Raw genomic sequence first — 21,086 nt, 5'->3', positions numbered from 1 at the left:
CTTGGCAATCATCACTTTTGGATCTGCAACCTGTTTCCTGCCAGGACCTTTGACTGACACAGACCTTTATTTGTTAAGTTAGAACTTTCATTATTCCCTTAACTCTCACTGCCCAAACTTCTTCAATTGTGGAGGCCTCAGAAACAAGGTTAAGAAGACATTGAGAAAGCCCTGTAGAAATTCAAAGCTAAGAGAGAAAAGCAGACCATATCTGCTCCATCCCAATTCAGACTTTATTCAAGCACTTCGCCCCAGCTAAAGGTGAGGGGAAACTTCGATACTAAATAAAATGTAGAGTTTTGACTATTCCATGGGACTCTAATGATCCCATGGAACTCGCACATTTAATTACCAAATTGAGATAACATTTAGTACCTATAAATAACCATATGATTCTTTTACTAGTCTAGGGCAGCCAGAAGTGTCAGTGACTAATGGGATTTTTGCCTATTACGTGGGAAGAGTAAACACCTCGAGCATCAGTTTAAAGGAAGAGGAGAGACACATGAAGTTGTTTCATGATTAAGTCCCACATATCAATGCTTTACCAATTTGCAAATTATATGTGGAAGCAAAACGAAGGTTGGAAGGATACGCACCCAAATCTTAAAGTGGTTCCTGGGGATGGTAGCCAAAGGCAGTTCAACACTATACACTATCTACTTCATATCTTCTATCAAAAAGCTACCTAAAACAGCAATGTTAACCTTTTTTAAAAAAATCATAGATATGTGGATATATGGATGTTTATTCTATTATTCTTGTTACTTTCTCCTCTTTTAAAATTGGGCCCCTTACTGTTAAATCAATGTGTTCATAGTTTTCACAAGTCTTACTTTTGTTTAATCCACAAAGACATGTTGATTTATACTACTAGCCTGAAAAATGGCCCTACTATTGGTCATTTTCTTAGTTTACAATCTGCTTTGAAACTTGAAGAGTCCTCACAAAGGCAAGAATTCCAAACGCTACTGCAATGATATAAATGCTAATGGGGAAATAAATGACATTGTTAGCTACAGCTCATTTTGCAGTTATAATTAGGGGCAGTCAGACATGGGCCTATAACTTGAGAACTTAATGGGAATCTCTCAAGTAGAACTATTGAACTGACAAGTATGTCCATGAGAACTAGACATAACACACCCCCAAAGGATCTTTCAGGGAAATGACTTCCTAAATTTAGAAATTGACACTTGTCTGTTTTATGGCTCCTGTTTAGAAAGAGATTTTTCCCCCTTACTTCACAAACCACTCCAAACCCTTTATCAATATTAAATTGCTGTTTTCCAATTTTATTGAACGCTATATGGAAGTATTTTTAGCCTTTGACAAGATAGTCCCCATTCTCTGAGAATGATCAACGTGCATTGTACTTTCAGGTAACCTAAATTATACGGGACCATCAGTTGGCCAATTCCAGCTAGATGTCAAAACTTAAAGAAACTAAAATCAACACCTTACCACCCCCCAAAAAAGACACTAGTAATGTATTTTCTGAAGCCTACTTTTGAGACAACAAAAGAGAAATTATGTTGTATAACAAAGGGCAAAACTTCTTAAAAGTCTTCACCCAATTCTATTCTAAATCCCTCCCGAAATATGTCACCCACTCTCCAACTCTCTTCTATCTCTGCCAAAGCTTCAACACACCATTAGACTTCATCTCTATCCTGCTCCTCTTATTTTTACTCCACCCCCCACTGCTCACAACTATTTTGTCCTTCATGTTCTTTCTACTCTAAATGAATGTATCCTCTTTTACTAATTATTTAATCTCTTTTTACCCTGTACTCCAATCAGAATAATAAAATCTCAGGGGTCAGTAGATCATAAAAAGAATTTCCCTAGGAGAACTTGGGGGAAGAGACATAGAGTTTTACAAATAAAAATACAAGAGGTCCAATTAAGTATGAATTTCATATAAAAACATTTTTTTTATATATAATTTTTTTTTAGTATAATGACGTCCCAAAGAAACATTTGGACATACTTATACTAAAAAATATATGTGTTTATCTGGAATTAAAGTTTAACTGGTGTCCTGTATTTTATCTGTAATCCTTGAAGGAGGGATTTGTAAATACTTATGTTATTATTTTTGTCCAAGTATCACACATGGCTCACCTCAGTATGTTGTGATATTACATATCGATAGTACTACTCAATTTGTACAGCACTGTACAGTGGTGTGGGTTAGTTTTGTAAACTTTTCACTGGCATTATATGTTTAATGCCTATGATAAGATCCTGCAGATCACTCCAGAAAACACTCTCACTTTTTATTGCTCATTATCAGCCTAGGGACATTTGCAGAAAAGTGTAAGGAATGTCATTCAGATCATCCCACCATTGAAAGGAAAGGCTGTCATCATTGTCTTTGCAGCCAAAATCTGCATTACTAACACTAAGGTCTCCTCAGACTGCTAAGAGAAAAGCCAAGGGAGGTGAAGGAACTCAACCTCTAAGATGTCTTGAAAATGAGCACAAGAATCATTGGTCTGGGACATTCAGATCCAATTCTTGTGCTGAATTAAATGTGTGATATTTCTCAAAACAAAAACAAACAAACAAACAAACAAAAAAAGCCAGCTCCTGTAGTTACTTAAAAACTAAGGATTTTAAAGCAATTGACCTAAAGCTCCCGCTTTAGTGACTTTCATACTAATGTATTCGGACAAAATTACTTAAGCTGTAAAGCGATAGGCTTAGGATAAATTTGCTATTGTTACATGTCAATACTAGTTACACAGGATATGTGCACTATTAATGAAAGTGCTAAAAACACATCTGGAGGCAAATAGCACAGCATATTTAATTTTAGAAGTTGGGTTTACAAAGTGTGAGTGAAAACAGGGTATGCTTTGACTTCTCTGGCTAATGAAATATTAACTGGATGGATTTTAAAAAATGAAGAAGAAATGGGCTCATCCACATAATTCATTGCTCTTACAATATATGCCATTATTCAGAGCCTTTGGTTTGAGACACCAGGGTGAGGTCCAGCTGAAGGTTTGCCTATGGTACCAGCATATAAGTAACCTGTAGGATTGGGGTGCAGTTTTACAGAATACAGCATACCTCTTAAAACAAAAACCAAAATATGGTTCTACTTTCTCTATATGAGCCTAGGTACCAAAAGAAAAAGGTAGGACTAATCATTATTCCTATTACTCCTACTAACCCAGTTGAAGAATCTGACTCCTGTTCTCTATGACCTTGAGCTCAATGGATTTAGAGCTCCTACAGTCCAAGGGAAGGATCGTTTTATTACCAAACACCATCATGGTTCAGGTCATTTGGATACTGCTACCATTCATGGCCATTTTAGTTTCTATATATTGGTAAACTGACATTCAGGGAAGGAGGTCATTTTACTAGTAAGGATGATTGATCATGATTACTAAGGACAATTGTTTTGGTGCTGTGTAATGGATACAAGAAACATAGTTTGAATCCAAGGGAATTCATGGTATTCCTTTGCCCAATAATCATAATAAATAAGAAACAGCAGCAACTCAATAAAAACAAGACCACCAAGAACTCAGATCCTGCAGATATGAAGTGCTGTGTCACCCAACAGGTAAGAAACACTATTTAATTGATATACTCGTAGATGGTATGGCCAACATGCAATGAGTGTTGGAAAAGTATAGATATGTGTATGACAGCTGAAGAGTACTTATATTACTAGTTATAGAAACGGTAACTATGATCTATGTTAACTTATTGTTTTTATGTTCCTTCCATTTTATTTTTGATTATATGAATGTTACAGCTTAAATTTTCAGTTTAAGATTGAATTATGACTAAATTTGTATCACTCCATGATGATATGGTACTTGATGTGACTTTGTATGCCCCCTGTGTTGAATATGTAAACTTTTACCAGTATGAAGCAAGAATGAGTGGATACTGTAAGGGACCAGGGGTGAAGATATGCTAGATAATTTCCATTTGCCCTCCATTTTCATTTCCTACTTTTCTCCGTCTTTCTATTGGTACATACTAGTTTACAAATCTTGGTGAAGGTACTTAGTATTTTAATTATTAAGTTCTATGTGCAATATTATACATATAAAATGGTACCCATAGTATTTATATGAGTTTTGAGGCATATGAAAATATACACTTAATAGTTACATAAGTTTTAAATCGTAATTTTTAATTGAGCACCCAACAGCCCTCTACCCAAATAAAAAACTAGAATATTACCAACATTCTTAAAATTATACTCTTCATTCCTTTGCTTCTTGCTATTTATCTTTTATAAACATTTATTTTCTCATATACAAAGTAGATAATAACCTATCCATCATCAAATTTCATTGGTTCAGTCTTCACAATACATCCAGAATCTCGCTACTTCACCTACTAAAAGCCTAAACCCCGTAGACCAAGCCACCGATATCTCTTGTTTGAGCTGCTGCTAAACCTTTGTACCTGGTTTCCCAGATTTGTTCTTTGTCTCCCTGCATTCTCTTCTTCCCATAGAAGCCAAAATGATTCTTTTAAAATAGAAGTCCTCTGCTCAAAAACCTGTAATCATTTCCCACCTCCCTTAGAAGGAAACCCTCACTGCTCACCAAGGCTTCCAAGGAGCCACACCGTCTCGTCATTGTTTTCCTCTAAACCCCAACTTTTCCCGCTCATTCACCTGCTTCCATTCCACTTCAGCCACCCTGGTCTTTCCTCCACTTCTCAAACTTTGCTGTTAACACTCTAACTTTTGTGTTTACTATTCCCTCTGACTGGAATGTGCTTCTCTCACATTTCCCCAAAGCCCATTGCTTCACTTGATTTCAATCTTTGTCTTTTCAAAAGCCATCTTCACAGAGAACCCATTCAGATGCACCTACATAAAATGGCACTCACTATCTCATTGTCTCATTATTCTTAATTTATTTTCCCTATTGAGGTTCTACAGACATATTATGTGTTTGTTCATAATATATCATCCACCTTTACGATGTAAACACAACAAAGACAAGCACTTTACCTAAGTTGTTCAGCCTTGTTTCCTGCGTGCAGAATAATGCCCGGCCCAATACCCCAGCCTTATGTATTTACCAGCAGTATACTAATATCATCATTGCTTAAGAGTACTGTTATTGATAATGGAAGATGTTGGACGGACTTGATTGCAGAGAATAAAATAGGTACGATATACAAATTCAACTCTTATGCAAAAACTTTTATGGTAGTCATGCAAAACCTATAAAAACACAAGAGATGAGTAAATAAAAATACACAAAACGTTGAATCAATGCCTGTTTAATTCACAAATGAATATCTCTGGAAAATGAATCCTGCCCTAGGCATTCAATTTGATGATAATGTACCATGGGATGATATCACAAAGCTTTTTGAATGAGAGAAAATTGACACACAAATATCAATAGCAATATAAAAAAAAAATCTATGAGATAATGAACCACTAAGGGATCACTAAAATATCAGTAAAAGTAAAGGAAGAGGTTCCTGAGGATATTTTCTTCGTGTACTATCACCCTCAAAATACTGGACCTTTACAAGAAGGGTATTGAAGACGAATAGGGCAGGAACATGCTACTTTGGTTTATTGAAGACATAGGTTTACAATCAGATTTACATTCACTCTAAAAGAAAGCTCAGCTCTGGAGAGAGCCAAATAAACATGTCTAAAATAATTGAAGGTATTATAAGATAGATTCCATATAAGAATTCTTTAGGACAAGTCTATGTACTGTTTCTCAAAGAACCAATTTTGTTTAGTTACAGATAATTACAGATGTTTGTTCTCTTTATTAAAACCTTCTGAAAGAATTCAAGTACTATAACAAAACAATCTTTTTATATCAGTGTAAGACTGCTCCTATTTTTGATGTCTCCACAGAGAAAAATAATAGCAGTGATGTCAGCTACCACCATCAGCATTTACTTTCACTTCTCCTAAGTCTAGCAAGAAAAAATAAAAATATAACAAAAAATTAAAATTAGAAAGCATGACGAGCAGGGAGAGGAGCCCGTTATGACTTGAGAAGCAACAGCACAACCTATGTAAGTTTCTCCAAGAAGATGATCTTGGAGAGATGCACATGATCTTAGATGATCTAGTGCATACCTTCAAGTAAGTGATCTTCATTTACATACCTTCAAATATGAAGATTGTTTGATCTCTACTGAATAAGACAGAATTCACTGGTTAACCAAATTATGACCGAGCGTCAACATTGTTTCTATGTCACGTACAAATGTCACAACTTCTTAAACAACCCACAAAGTTGCACAAATAAAATTGCAACATGTTTTTAATATGAAGTCAGCACAATCATTTTTTTACTTCTCTCATAACATTTTTTAATAATGTCCTGTATCACAATCTTTGTCAGAGACACTTCATGAATTTTCAGCATAAAATGGAGCATAGAAGTTACAGAGGAGTCATTAATCTATCAAGTAAATAGGATGCAGTGTTAATTTTGCCCACATTTACTGTCACATCACAGTCCATAAAAATTACCAAGAAATTCCAGAGACTGTGTCAAGTAAATTTTGATGAAACCTGTACCATGCCAAAATAAAAGGTTGTATATATGGAAGTCATCCCAAGATCCCCTTGTTGGTAATATTTGTAGTGAATAATGTATAGTGAAAACCTCTATAAAATTATTTTTAATCAAAATTCATGTAGCAGTCACTCAATAATAGATTTTAGTTATATATTGCCTTACACTTAAAAAAGATGAGAGTATCTAAGTTAAATTATTCATTTTGTTTGGGGATTACCTGTATTTTGTTTTCAAAATGCATATAATAACACAACTTTTCTTATCACGTATAATCTCAAACATGTTAATAATTTTCATCAGAAAAATACTATGTACCCTAAGTCATAAAATTCATCACATTAAAACAGGAAAAAAAGATCCTGTGCCAAGAGAATTAGGTATACTCATATACTCCCTCCCATTCTCGCTGAGATTCAGAGCACTTATTTCCATGCATTAATCTTTTTGCTGTCGAGTGTTGGGCATCATTATTATTTGATTTTTAGAACCTCAAGACTTAAGTGATATGGAATAATTTCTTTGTGTTTGGCTTCTTTTAATGTTTAAGGAATTCATTCATGTTGTTGCATGTATTGATGTTTAGATCCTTTTTACTAATAAACAGTGTTTATATGAATATGCCATGATTTGATTGTACATTCTCCTGTTATTGGACACTTGTTTGTTTGTAGTTCTTAGCTAATATGAATAATGCTTACATAAAATTCTTGTGCAGCTATTTTTGTGGATAGATGGTTTCATTTCTCTTTGATATATAACTTGGAGTTGATTTCCCGGGTCTTAGGAAATTTTCTAGCATGATAGAAATGCTCTATATCTTGATTGGGGTGTTATTTAAAGGAGTGTGTACATTTATCAACATTCATCCAAATGTATACTTAAGATCAACAAATTTTAATGTATTTAATCAGATCTTGTAAAAAAATTTTGAATGTGTTTCCCATTATCTTACTCACCCATTAATAGTTTATTTATAATACCAAAATTCAAGTAAAATAAATTATCATTCTCATTTATAGAGTAATTTACAGGGCCTGACAATTATATTTGTGAACTTGTTGCAACGATGTTGCTAACCTTTATTGATAGCAGAGGGATTATTCATTATGAATTTGTACCAACTGGACAAACAGTTAACCAAGTTTTCTATTTGGAAGTGCTGAAAAGGCTGCATGAAAAAGTTAGACGACCTGAACTTTTCATCAACAATTCATGGCTCTTGTATCACGACAAAGCACTAGCTCACATGGCACTGTCTGTGAGGGAGTTTTTAGCCAGTAAACAAATAACTGTATTGGAAAACCCTCCCTACTCACCTGATCTGGCCTCCAGTGATTTCTTTCTTTATCTGAATATAAAGGAAATATTGAAAGAAAGACATTTTCCCCACATTTTTTAAATTAGTTTCAGGTATATAAAACAATGTAATAGACATTTACACCCCTCACAAAGTGATAACTTCCCTCCCCCAATCTACTACCCCTCATCGTATATTGCTGTTACAATTCCATTGACTTTATTTCCCTCTGCTGTATTCCACATCCTGTGACAATATATGTATGTATGTATATATGTATGTATGTATATATGTATGTATGTTAAATTATAGTTGACATTCAGTATTACTCAGCTTCAGCTTCAGGTGTATACTACAACAGAGTATTGCTAGGCCATGAAGAAGAACAAAATCTTACCTTTTGCAACGATATGGATGGACCTAGAGAACACTATGCTAAGTGAAATAAGTCAGACAGAGAAAGACAAATACCATATGATCTCACTTATATGCGGAAACTAAAGAATAGAATAAATGAGCAAACTAATCAGAAATAGTCTCAGAAATATAGAGAAAAAAACTGAGGGTTGCTAGATGAGAGGAGGGTGGGGATGAGGGAGAAGGTGAAAGCACAAATTGGTAACTACAAGATAGCCACGGGGACAGGAAAAACAGTTTGGGAAATATAATTAGTAATGCTGTTAAGATTTGGCAGGGTATCTGATGGACATTTGTCTTACTAGGGAGACCATTGCATGGACGTGTAGATGCCTGACCACGGCAGTGTACACCTGAAGCCGAAAGGAAGACATTTGATGACATTCAGGACATCAAGGGTAATATGATGACAGCTCTGATGGCAATTCCAGAAAAAGAGTTCCAAAATTGCTTTGCAGGATGTCGGTGTATAGCTTCCCAAGGGAAGTACTTTGAAGGTGACTGTAGTGATATTCAGCAATGAGGTATGTGGTACTTTTTCTAGGATGAGTTCGTGAACTTAATTGTCTGACCTCGTATGTTATTTGAAGAATTCGTATGTACATTATTAGAATTTTGAATTTTAGTAGCAACTCTATTTGCTAGCTAGAAACAATAGTATCACTCATTTGTGGACAATGAAAGTGAGGCACACAGACACGAAATGGCCTGAACAAGCTATATAGCAATAGATATTGGGAGAGCTCAGGATTCTTGGTTCAGTGGAGTCAACAACGAGCAATATTTCATGGAGCTATTTTTATGAAAATCCTACTGCCTAATGTTTAGAACATTTCCCAGATGAATAGGTTTCAAAAAAGAGCTTCCAATTATAATCTAATGTACTGCTACTTCAAATTCAATGAATGGTGGGAGACATTGCCCTTTAAAGATTACCTAAATGTACTTAGAGTTAACCACTGCATTTACTCTCTTATTTGTTCACTGGGATGGTGCTAGAACAGAAGAGGTTTTGCATTTGCATGCCCACTGTTGGTCCCATCCCATGAAACTTTTACAAGGATGAAGTAGAACTGATCAAAATTATTGGGTTTACTAGACCAAAAAGAGTAACAGCCTGCCAGTAATAAAGCTGTACTCAGAGCAGATGCTCATCTTTAATACAAACAACACTTCTTGATATAAAAATCTTTATAAATCAGTTATATTACTGTATGGTTATCATTTTAAAATTTAATTTATTGGGATGATATTAGTTAATAAAATTACAAAGTTTCACGTGTATAATTCTGTAATACATCATCTGTATATTGCACTGTGTGCTTAACACCCAGTCCAGTCTCACTCCATCACCATAAATTTGGACCCCTTTACCTTCTTCATTCTTCCCCCACCCCTTACCCCTCTAGTAACCTTCATACTGTTGTCTGTGTCTATGAATTTAGTTGTATATTTATTTGTTGCCTTTCACTTTATATTCCACATGAGTGAAATCATGTGGTTCTTGTTCTTTTCCATCTCATACATTTCACTTAACATGATAATCTCAATATCCATCTATGTTGTCCCAAATGGCAATATTTCATACTTTCTTATGGCTGAGTAGTATTTCATTGTGTATATATATGCCACATCTTCTTTATCCAATCATCCATGGAAGGGCATTTAGGTTGTTTCCATGTCCTGGCTACTGTGAAATGCTGCAATGAACACAGAGATACATCTACATTTATAAACAAGTGTTTTCAAATTTTGGGGGTAGATATCCAGGAGAGGGATTACTGAGTCATATGATAGTTCTATTCTTAATTTTTTAGAAACCTTCATACTATTTTCCATAGTGCTGTATCAGTGTACATTTATACCAGGAGTGTATGAGGGTTCCTTTTTCCCCATAGCCTCTCCAACACTTGTTATTTCTTGTCTTATTGATAATTAGTCATTCTAACAGATATGAGATAGTACCTGATTGTGGTTTTTACTTGCATTTCCCTTAAGCTAGTGAAGTTGAGTATCTTTTCATATACGTGTTGGCCATTACTAAGTCTTCTTGGGAAAAGTGTCTGTTTAGGTCCTCTGCCCATTTCTTAATAGGATTTTGTTGGTGTTGAGTGTATGAGTTCTTTAATATTTTGAATATTAGCCCCTTATTAGAGGTATTGTTGAAAAATATCTTCTCCTGCTTTGTTGGCTGTCTTTTTGTTTTATAGATGGTTTCTTTGCGGTGCAGAAGCTTTTTAGTTTGATGTAGTCCCATTAATTTATTTTTGCCTTTAGGGTCAAGCTCATAAAAGCCTCTCTGAGACAAAGGTCCATAAGTTTAGTATCTATATTTTTTTCTATGTATTTTATTGCTTCAGGTCTTATATTTAAGTCTTTAATCTATTTTCAGTTATTTTTTTGTGTATGGTGTCAAATAGCTGTCTAGATTCATTCTTTTGTATGTTGCTTTCCAATTTTTCTATCACCATTTATCCATTTATTGAAGAGGCTTTCTTTTCTCCATTGTATAAGTTTTTGGACACTTGGTCAAAAATTAGTTGCCCATATACATGTGGGCTTATTTCTGGGCTCTCAATTCTGTTACACTGGTCTGTGTGTTTCTGCCAATACCATACTGTTTTTTTACTAGAGTAAAACATCTGGCAGTAAGCAATAAATTTATTTAATAGAATTGCAGGATAATAAAATATAGTGATCAATTTATTAAAACAGTATATAAACGTATGTCCTGACTATGTATAAAACATAACTAACAAACATTTGAAGTGTTAATTTGGGGTATGTGAAATACGAGGGGTAGAATAAATGTACATAGTTCTTCATTTTTAATACCAGATAATCAGAGTTTATAAGTTAAGGTGACAATTCAAGTAATAGAACTGTAAGCATCCTGAATTGCAAAATGATATACATTGGGAAAAAGCATAATTAGTTAAAGTCTGGCATTGGGAGAAAGTGAGAGAGAAAGATAAAAATGAATTATGTTAAATTTTATCATAAATTATAATAGGAATATCAATCAGGGGCCCAACAGAAAAGAGATGTTATACTGAAAAAGAAAAATTTCAGGTAGGTTTATTTTCAAAGGAGTAGTTTACAAATTTGAGAGGTTTAGAGAAATAACAAGGAATAGAACAAGAATCAGGGTTATTATATATACCCCAGAAAGAACAAGGGAAGCAGTAGAGACAGTTTTGTAGAATCGGTAACCATAAAAAGGACAGTGATGGTGGGTCAAGGGACACAGCATTTCTCTCCTTCTTCCATTCTATTTCTTGCCAGGGTTCATCATTGGCTGAGCCCAACCAGAAGCCAGAGATGAGGAAAATTTATTGATAAGGTCCATAAGGGTCAGACTTCTGGCGCAAAGAGAAGGAATAAAAATATGTAAAGTGGATCTGGAAGGGCAAAAAATATGTATGTTGTGATAGAGAATTAAAAAATATTGCCAAATAAAATAGACCACGTAGGAGATTATAAAAACAACCACTATGGCAAAAATAAATACACCAAGGGAGATATACATTACAAACAAAATAAGAGCCAGAGCAGAGTTTTACAAGCTATCAAAATAGAAAACATCATAAAACAATTAGAGTTAGCCCAAACTTATATGCCATCAATAAACGCAAATGGCTTATATTCACTTAGTAAAAGAAAAAAAACATTTACATTACCTTATACATAAAAAAACCTGTTTACATTATTTATAAGACACAATCTAAAGCAAAGTGAATTGGAAAGTAAATAAAAGGATCTTCAAAGAAACGTTAGTAAAATGCAAACAAACAAAAAAGAACAATGGGCACGACCTTTATATCAGATAGAGATAAATCCATTTTAAAAAACATTAAGTAAATCATAGAAGGGCACTTTAAATAATTTAAGGGTGAAATTTATGATTAAGAAGTAACAAACATGGTTACCAAATAATACACCAGCAATCATAAAGCAAAGATTATAGGAGTTAAAAAAACATGATAACCAAAGAGAAATAAATTACCAAAATATTTTAATTTGATACTCTCAGCATACTCATATAATAAACCAAATAGATATTTTTGTTAAAAACCTAAGGATACAGATGACTTAAATGACATAATTAATAAATTATATTTCTATTTGAGTTTTTAACTCATATTGCTACCATCCCTATTTTCTGAGTTGGTGTATTACTGATTATTTTTCATTCTCAAGTATTTGGTAGAATTTATGAGCAAAGCTATCTGGCCCTGGACTAATATATATACTTATCAAAACTTACTCTAAAGGAATAAAAAAACAATAAAAGACAAACATAAAAAAGGAAAAAAGGTGTGAAAGAGCCATTCCCCAAAAAGCACTAGTCTAAGACAGTATTAAGAAGAGTTCTATAACATTTCTCCAATCAGACAAGTTAAGGCTATTTAAATTTGTCTAAAGCACAGAAAGAGAAAGCTCCTAAATTTTTTATGTGAAGTAACAATAACAATTTAAAAACAAATATTGCAAGAAAAAATAATGTAGACAAATCTTACCATGACAATTGATAAATTCTAAGTAAAATATTAACAAACAGAAACCAGCAGCCATTAAAAAAGACATATAACAAGACCAAGTTGGCTTTTTTTCTAGAAATGCAAAAATGGTCAAAAAATTAAAAAAGGAAATCTACTTATAAAATTAAAATATTAACAGTTCAAAGAGGAAAAATAGGCAACTGCCATAGGTCACTAACAAGAACTGTAATATCAGTCACACATTCTGGATTTCAAAAATTTTAATAAAATAGAATTATATGAATAACATGATTATAAAATTAACTCCAAAGACAGCATCATACATCATGGAGAAACTGAAAACATTCCCAAAAAATTGGAAGCAAAGTTAGATGTCCATTGTCATTAATATTATTTAGCATTCTTAGGGTACTATCACTGCAGTTATAAAGCAAGAAAAAGAGAACAGTATAGAATTATCTGTACTTTCAGACACTAAAATTTTATATCAAAAACAAGAACTACTATTGAAAATAAATAACAAAATTCCACAAGGTGATTAGATATTAATTTGATACACAGAAATCTATAACAGTTTGTACTAAAACAACAGTTTAAAAGATGTATCAAATATCTTTTCAATAGAAAAAATGTTAAAAGATATTAGAAATAAATGCATTAAGAAAAATGTAAGAACTATATGGATAAAACTTGGAAATTTTCCTAAGAGACTTGATATCAGACTAATGGAAACTCACATCACGTTGTTTTGTTTTATGTATTTTGTTTTTTAATGGGAAAGGTCAACATTGTAAAATAAAAGCTTTACATGTGATAACCTTTAAATTTACCACGATTCCAATAAGATACCAAAAGCATATGCAAAATGATGCCAAGGTCATATGGAAACAAGCAAGAATAGTCAGAGAACATAAGGGAAGAATATTGAGAAATAACTAGCTCAAGCAAATATTAAAACACATTATAAGTATTAAATGATTAACATGCCAGTTTTGTTCATGTAAAATAGAGATATCTTCAAAGGGATGGAATCAAAAACTGTAGAAGCATATCCAAATACAGACAGGAACTTACAATAGTATATGACAAAGTAGATATCTAAATTAAAAGGGGAAAGTTGGATTATTGAATAAACAATGTTGAAAATCTACATGGAAATAATAATTTTATCCAGATTAAGTTCAAAATAAAGCAAGCATTTATGTGTAAATAGATAAATAAAAAAAATCATATTAGTATTTTAAGAAGCCATAAGAGAATTACACAACTAGGTATGCATGTATTTGATTGTATATGCATAAAATATTTTAGAAAAAATATTTAAGGGACTATAGTAGGAAGAACTAGTTGGCTGGGATCAGAGATAGATTGAAGATGGTTTGCTAAATGCTTTTTTATAGTGTTTGGATTTTCCACCATGTGTATTACCTATTTAAAAATCAAATATACACAATTTAGACAAATAAATATAAATATTCACAAAGTAAGAGTAATTCTTAATCAAAAAAATAAAGCCGAAGCATTAATACAGATATTTCATGAATATTATATAAGAACTTCCAATCCCTAAAGTTATTTTCTTGTTCATACCTGCTTTCTCTGACTGCAGAGGTAATCCAAGAAAAGTTCTGGCTTACAATACCCTATTCAGCCCACTACATCTTAAGGACACCTGGAAATTCATCTTTTGATTTTATTGAAATAATTTTTTTTTTAAGTTTAAAAGTGTGTTGTTGTTTTTAATCTCTGAATTACTGCAATTAAATATGAAAAGACACAAAGAAAAGTTAATATATTTCATGGGTTATATGAACCTTTCTATGAGCCTGGAAATTTTGGTATTGAGAATTTTATTTCAGGAACCTGGATCTGGATGGCAACCAAAGACCCACAGGCAGATGCAGCTGATGACCTCAGCTGAGGTTCTAATAATGATCTGAGACTCCTTTGTGGATGCTTGCCTCAAATACAAAGCAGTGTTAAGTCAGGATAGATTTATGTGCATTGACAGAGCCAAGTAACAAATGGAACGTGTTCTCACAGTGTGTCTGGCCTGAGCCTGTGTGATTAAATCCTGACTGTGATGAATCCCAGACCTTTGGGGAAGAGAAAATAAAGTCCAAAGACAGTTAGTTAATAAGATGTTTATGAATCAGCCTGGGTCTAAGATGTTGTAACAAAGGGGGGCAACATTTAGTAAGTACAAAGACAAATAAGAGAGAACAAAATTAAAAAATAAAGTTTCTACTATTCCAAAAATGATAGTTTATCTCCCCCTCAATTTTGCTTGTATAACATTTTGGATATTATAGATAGGCAAGATATTTTATCACCCAAGTTGGATCTTTTATTAAATTCAGAAAAGGTGCTATTAATAATTGTATTAGGACAACAGGTATAATCTAGGACTGCCCTGGGCAAAACAACTTCCATGGTCACCCAAAGTAAGTCACTTATTTCACAGCATTACAAGATTTTATTTATGCCTCTGTTTCCTCACTAGTCTGTGGATTCCTTGAAGAGAAAGACAATTTGTTTTATACATCCTTATGTCACCACTGGCCCACATAATGTGTGGTACATAGCCAACACTGAATATTTTATTGGGCAAGGCGGACAATGAATAAATGGATTTGTAAGAGGATGGATAAATACCAGCTTAACCCAATCTTACTAATATGTTTCCCCAGTATATTTACCGATGATGTGTTTAAAAAAAAAAAGAAAATAACAATTTTATTGTATACACATTATAAAGGTTTACATGTATCAAAAAAACATGTAGTAATTCAAAGTGCTGGAGATTGATTTTGAAATGTTCAGATCTAGAAAACACATTCAACCTAGAGAACTGCTCAGTACATTTAAGTATTTCTAGTGGGTTGGCTATGAGCACTGGTGAGCTTTATATAGACTGGTACAGGAATCTTTATGGAGCTCAGTAAAATGTTGAATAAGTGAAATGCTTAAGAGTGTTGTGATAAAATAAGCTGGAAAATATTTATGTCAACATCTAATAAAAATAATTTTAAAATCTAGCAGACCATGCTTCATACCGCCCTTAATAAGGGTCATTACAAGGTTTAGTTATTACAGAACTAAAGGGCATTGTTCAGAACATCCATATTAATTGCACAGAATTGTAGACAGACAATGAGGCTGCACACGTATCAACACCAGGACAACGCCTAAATTTAAAGTATTATTTGGTTACTATATCCAGTAAAAATTAGATAACCATAATATCAATATCAGATAAGGACAACATAAGAACAGGATCCAAAAATTCTGACTGAAATATTTTAAAACTTAATTGCAGCAATATATGTAGATTACACATTGAGCTTAGTCCAAGAATTCAGTGATGGCATAATATTAAGAATTTATTAGGAATGACATCAATGAAAATGGTGAAACAAGGACCTCAAAACATTCACTTTTCCACAAAAGCAGTGAGAATTCTAGGAAAAAATATGAGAAAACCGTATTTTTAGAACTCTGGGAATTAGCTAAAGGCTTGCAGAAAATCAGGGAGCATTTATTCAAGAAAAACAGCTGACTCTACATAAGCAAGTTAGTGGTATTTTTACTTGCCCTATTCCCATTTTTCCTACCTCCTGAGCACTGCAATATCCTTGAAAACCAACAGCCTGTAATCAGTGAAAATGGGTGACATAGTCATCAACAGACTGGGCCAGAAAAATGTTGGAGCTTTTTCAAATCCCCATTCACAGATAATTTTTATTATTTTACTTGTATGGTGGTTCCTTGGAAAATTTCTCTTGGAAAGCTATCTTTACTTAAAGTGACTTAGAGATTGCATAGTGTACAAAACCTTCTTCTGTGGATAAAAGGTAGGGAGCATTTGTCAAAAAAGAATTAGAGACAATTGTTGAACAACATGGCTGCTTGATGTGATGGATAATAATTGGAGCACACAATAGGCTTACCAAAATGCTTTAAAGAAAAAGGAATAAGATGTCAGTAGGGGATTTGGAAAAGTTCTAATATACTTCTGTAAATCTAGAATGCCATAAATGTAGGGCTTTGTGCATTCCCAGGGCTGTGTACTAGCTCAGGAAAGGTGTAAGATAGCCCTATAGTCTCATATTTAGCTAACCTTGATTCTCTGTACAAACAGGAAATGAAAGCTAAGGAGTGGAAACTCCCTGGCTGAGTGTTAAAGGAATTCACTAACACGCATGCAGAGGCTCCTGACAATCATTGGGAAAACTTTTTATTCCAGGTATCTAAGAAATCTCTGTGAAATCTTCATCTGACCACTTAGGTAAATGAGCAGAAGCCTCAGTAGCCACACATGACAAAGCATATAAACTTTACAGAATTAGTTCAGAAAAGTCACTAAACAAGCAAACTATAGCAAACAGCAAAAACAAAAATCCTGATAAGGGGAAGCATATGATTTTCAGAATTTCCCATTTTCAATATTAAATATACATACATATCTGAGTATGGAAAGAAACAAGTAAATGCTATAATACACAGGGGTAAAGGGAATCAGAATCTGTTCCTGAAGAAACCCAGAAGTTGGAATCTTTGATGAAGGCTTTAAATCAGCTTTTTAAAATATGTTAAGAAAAAAAAAAAAAACCTGAAGGAGACCATACCTAAAGAACTAGAGGAACATATAAGAAGAATATCTCACCAAATAGAGGATATCATAAAAAAAGATGAGATAGAAATTATAAAACAAAACCAAATAGATATTTGGGAATTGATGATAGAAATAAAAAATTCTCTATAGGAACTGAACAGCAGATTTGAGCAGGTAGAAGATATGAAAAGATAACTAGGAGATAATCTAATTTATTATCCAAAGGAACCAAAGAAAAACAGTAAAAAAAAAAAAAAAAAATGAACAGAGCTTCACAGATTCATAGGATACTGTCAAGCATACCAGGATACACGTAATGGAAGCCACAGAAGGAGAGAGAGAAAAGAGTCAAATTAATGTTGAAGAAATAATGAAAGAAAATGTCCAAAATTTGAGGGAAACATTGATCTACATATTCAAAAGTCTCAATTAACTCAAAGTAGAATAAATTCAAATCCAAACCTAGACACATCACGACAAAGCAGTCTAAAGCTAACAAGAATCTCGAAAACATCTAGAAAAGTGACTCATTATATACAAGTAATCCTAAATAAGATAAGCTAATTTCTCATCAGAACTCATGAAAATCAGAAGGCATTGGGATGCTACATTCAAAGTGCTGAAAGAAAAAGACTGTCAACCAAGAATTCAATGTCAGCCAAAACTATCCTTTAAAAATGAAGGAGAAATGAAAAGCTTCCCAGAAAAACAAACACTAAGAGAGTTTGTTGCTAGCATACCTGCCCTACAATAAATACAAAAGGGAGTCCTTCAGGCTGAAGTAAAGGTCAGTAGACAATAAGAAGAAATAAAGATCTTCATTAAAGGTAACTGTATAGGTAAATGGAAATAAAAAAGAAGTATACATATATTTTTGTTTGTAACTCTTTTCTCCTATGACATTTAAAAGGCAACTGCATAAAGCAATACTTATGAATCTGTGTTGGTAAGTATACAAGGAATAAGGATTTAATTTATATCCCAATAACAGCACAAATGAATCAGAGGGAATGAAGCTCACAGAACAAAGGTGGAAAGAAAACCCATACCACTACTCCTGTGTGTTTCTCCTATACTCTCACAGTACCATCACACTCACAACACTTCAAATGCCAGATATTTGGGGTTTTCTTTCCCATACTAAGCAATTCTGCAATATCAGCCACGGTGTCCTACATTTTAACTCAATTTTACACTATCTACCTGGAGATAGCATTAGATACCACAGGTTAAGGGCCAGTCCCACAATGCTTCTCCCTCAACCCACTTCAGATGCCAATTGCAAGTCCAAGTTGTCATTTATGCTTCTGAACAATCAAATATAAATCAGAGGTTCCTGGAACCCCTTACTCATGTTTGATTAATTTGCTAGAGTGGCTCACAGAACTCAGGAAAACAGTTTACTTATGGTTTATCAGTTTATTATAAAGGGACATAATAAAGGATATATATGAACATTCAGATGAAAGAGATGTATAGAGCAAAATATGTGAAAGGATGCATGGAACTTCCATGCCTTCTCTGGGCACACCACTTTCCCAGTACCCCCATGTGTTCACCAACCCAGAAGCTCTCTGAACTCCATTCTTTTGGGACTTTTATGGAGGCCTAACATATAGGCATAACAGAGCATTAACTTCATTTCCAGCCCCTCTTCCCTCTCTGGAAAATGGGGTATAGGATTATAAATCCCAAACTGCTATTCGTGGCTTTGCCTTTCTGGTGAAAAGCTTCCATCTAGGAGCCATCCAGGAGCCAATCCAGGGTTGCCTCATGAGAACAAAATATATTCTTACCACCCAGGAAATTCCAAGGGATTTAGCAGCCCAGTGTGAGGAACCATGGTCAAAGACCAAATATTAGAACAAAAGATGCTCCTAGTGTTCTTATCAGTTAAATATGTACTGGGGTTTTAGGAGCCCAATGGCAGCAACCAGAGGCATATTTTATATATACATACATATATTATATATATATAATTTTACAAAAGCATTTGCATATTATTGAATTTCAGTTTATATTAATCTGAATCAGATCACTATACTTTAAATATTTGTAAATTCCAAGAAAACCGCTAAAACAACAACTACTCAAAAATAATAAAAGAAACAACAGGGAATAAAAAGCAGTACATTAGAAAATGTCTATTTAACATAAAGATAGCAGTAATAGAGGAATCGAAGGAAAATGTGTAACACATAAAAAAGTAGCAAAATTGCAGATGTAAATCCTACCTTATCAGTAATTACATGACATATAAATGGATGACATACTCCCAATAAAAGGCAGACAATGGCACAGTGGATAAAAAAATACAAATTTGGTCATTTATTTTCAATAAGTATGTTAAAAGCAAAAGGATGGGAAAAGATATGCCATGAAAACATTAACCAATAGAGAGCTGGAGTGGCTAAACCAATATCAGATAAAATCACCTTTAGGACAAAGTTTTTACTGTACACATATTAAAGTGTTTTATAATAATAAAAGGTAAATCCACCAAGAAGATATAACAATTATGAAAAATGCACCTAAAAACCGAACCCCATATACATGAAACAAGAAGTCACAGAATTGAAGGGGGAAATAGACAAAACAACTGGAATAGGTGTAGAATTCAATACTTCACTCTTAATAATGGACAGAAAAACTACACAGAAAATCCAAAAGAAAATAAAGCACATGATCAACACTATAAACCAACTAAACCAAACAGACATGTTTAGAACATTGTACTTAAAAAGAGCAGAAAACACATCTGTAAGTGTACATAGAACATTCTCTAGGATATACCATATATTAGCCCACAAATCAAGTCTTAATGAATAAAATTTTGAAATCATAAAAAAACATGGCCTCCAACCACTATAAATGATATTATAAATCAATAACAGAATGAAATTGGGGATTCACAAATATGTGGAAATTAAACAACACACTGCTAAATAATCAATGGGCTAAAAATGAAGTCACAAAGAAAATGAGAAAATACCTTGAGATAAATGAAACAAAAACAAAACATATCAACACTTATGGGATGCAATAAACCAATACATAGAGGAAAATATATAGAAATAAGCACTATATTTAAAAAAGATAAAATAAGAAATAATTTTCTACCTTAAGAAATTAGAAGTAGAGGAGCTAATTATGCCCATAGAAGGCAGAAGAAAAGAAATAATATATATTAAAGTGAAAACCAAGTAAAACAGAGACTAGAAAGCATTAGAAAAATACACAAATCCAAAAGTTGGTCCTTTAAGAAGATCAACACAGATGATGAAGCTGTGGCTAGACTGACCATAGGAAAAACAAACAAACAAACAAAAAAAAAACAAAGAGAAGAATCAAATTACTAAAGTAAAAAATAAAATAAAAAATTAGCATTACCACTGAAATTTAGAAATAAAAGGTATTACAAGGGAACACCAATCCTTCACAAACTCATACAAAAAGTAAAAGAAGGAATATTTCCCAACTCAATCTATAACACCAGAAATATCATAATGTGAATCCAAATAAATCTGCCAACAAAAAGTACAGATCAATATCACTTATGAATATAGATGCAAAAATTCCATACAAAAAATTAGCATTTCAAATCCAGCAATATATAAAAATAATTGCATGCCATGACCCCAACTGGGATTTATCCCATGAATGCAAGGTTGGTTCAATATATTGATTAATATAAAAATTAATCA

The sequence above is a fragment of the Rhinolophus sinicus genome, linkage group LG03, assembly GCF_036562045.2.
Source record: "Rhinolophus sinicus isolate RSC01 linkage group LG03, ASM3656204v1, whole genome shotgun sequence".
Taxonomy (NCBI): Eukaryota; Metazoa; Chordata; class Mammalia; order Chiroptera; family Rhinolophidae; genus Rhinolophus; species Rhinolophus sinicus.
Note: the sequence above shows the minus strand (reverse complement) of the source record.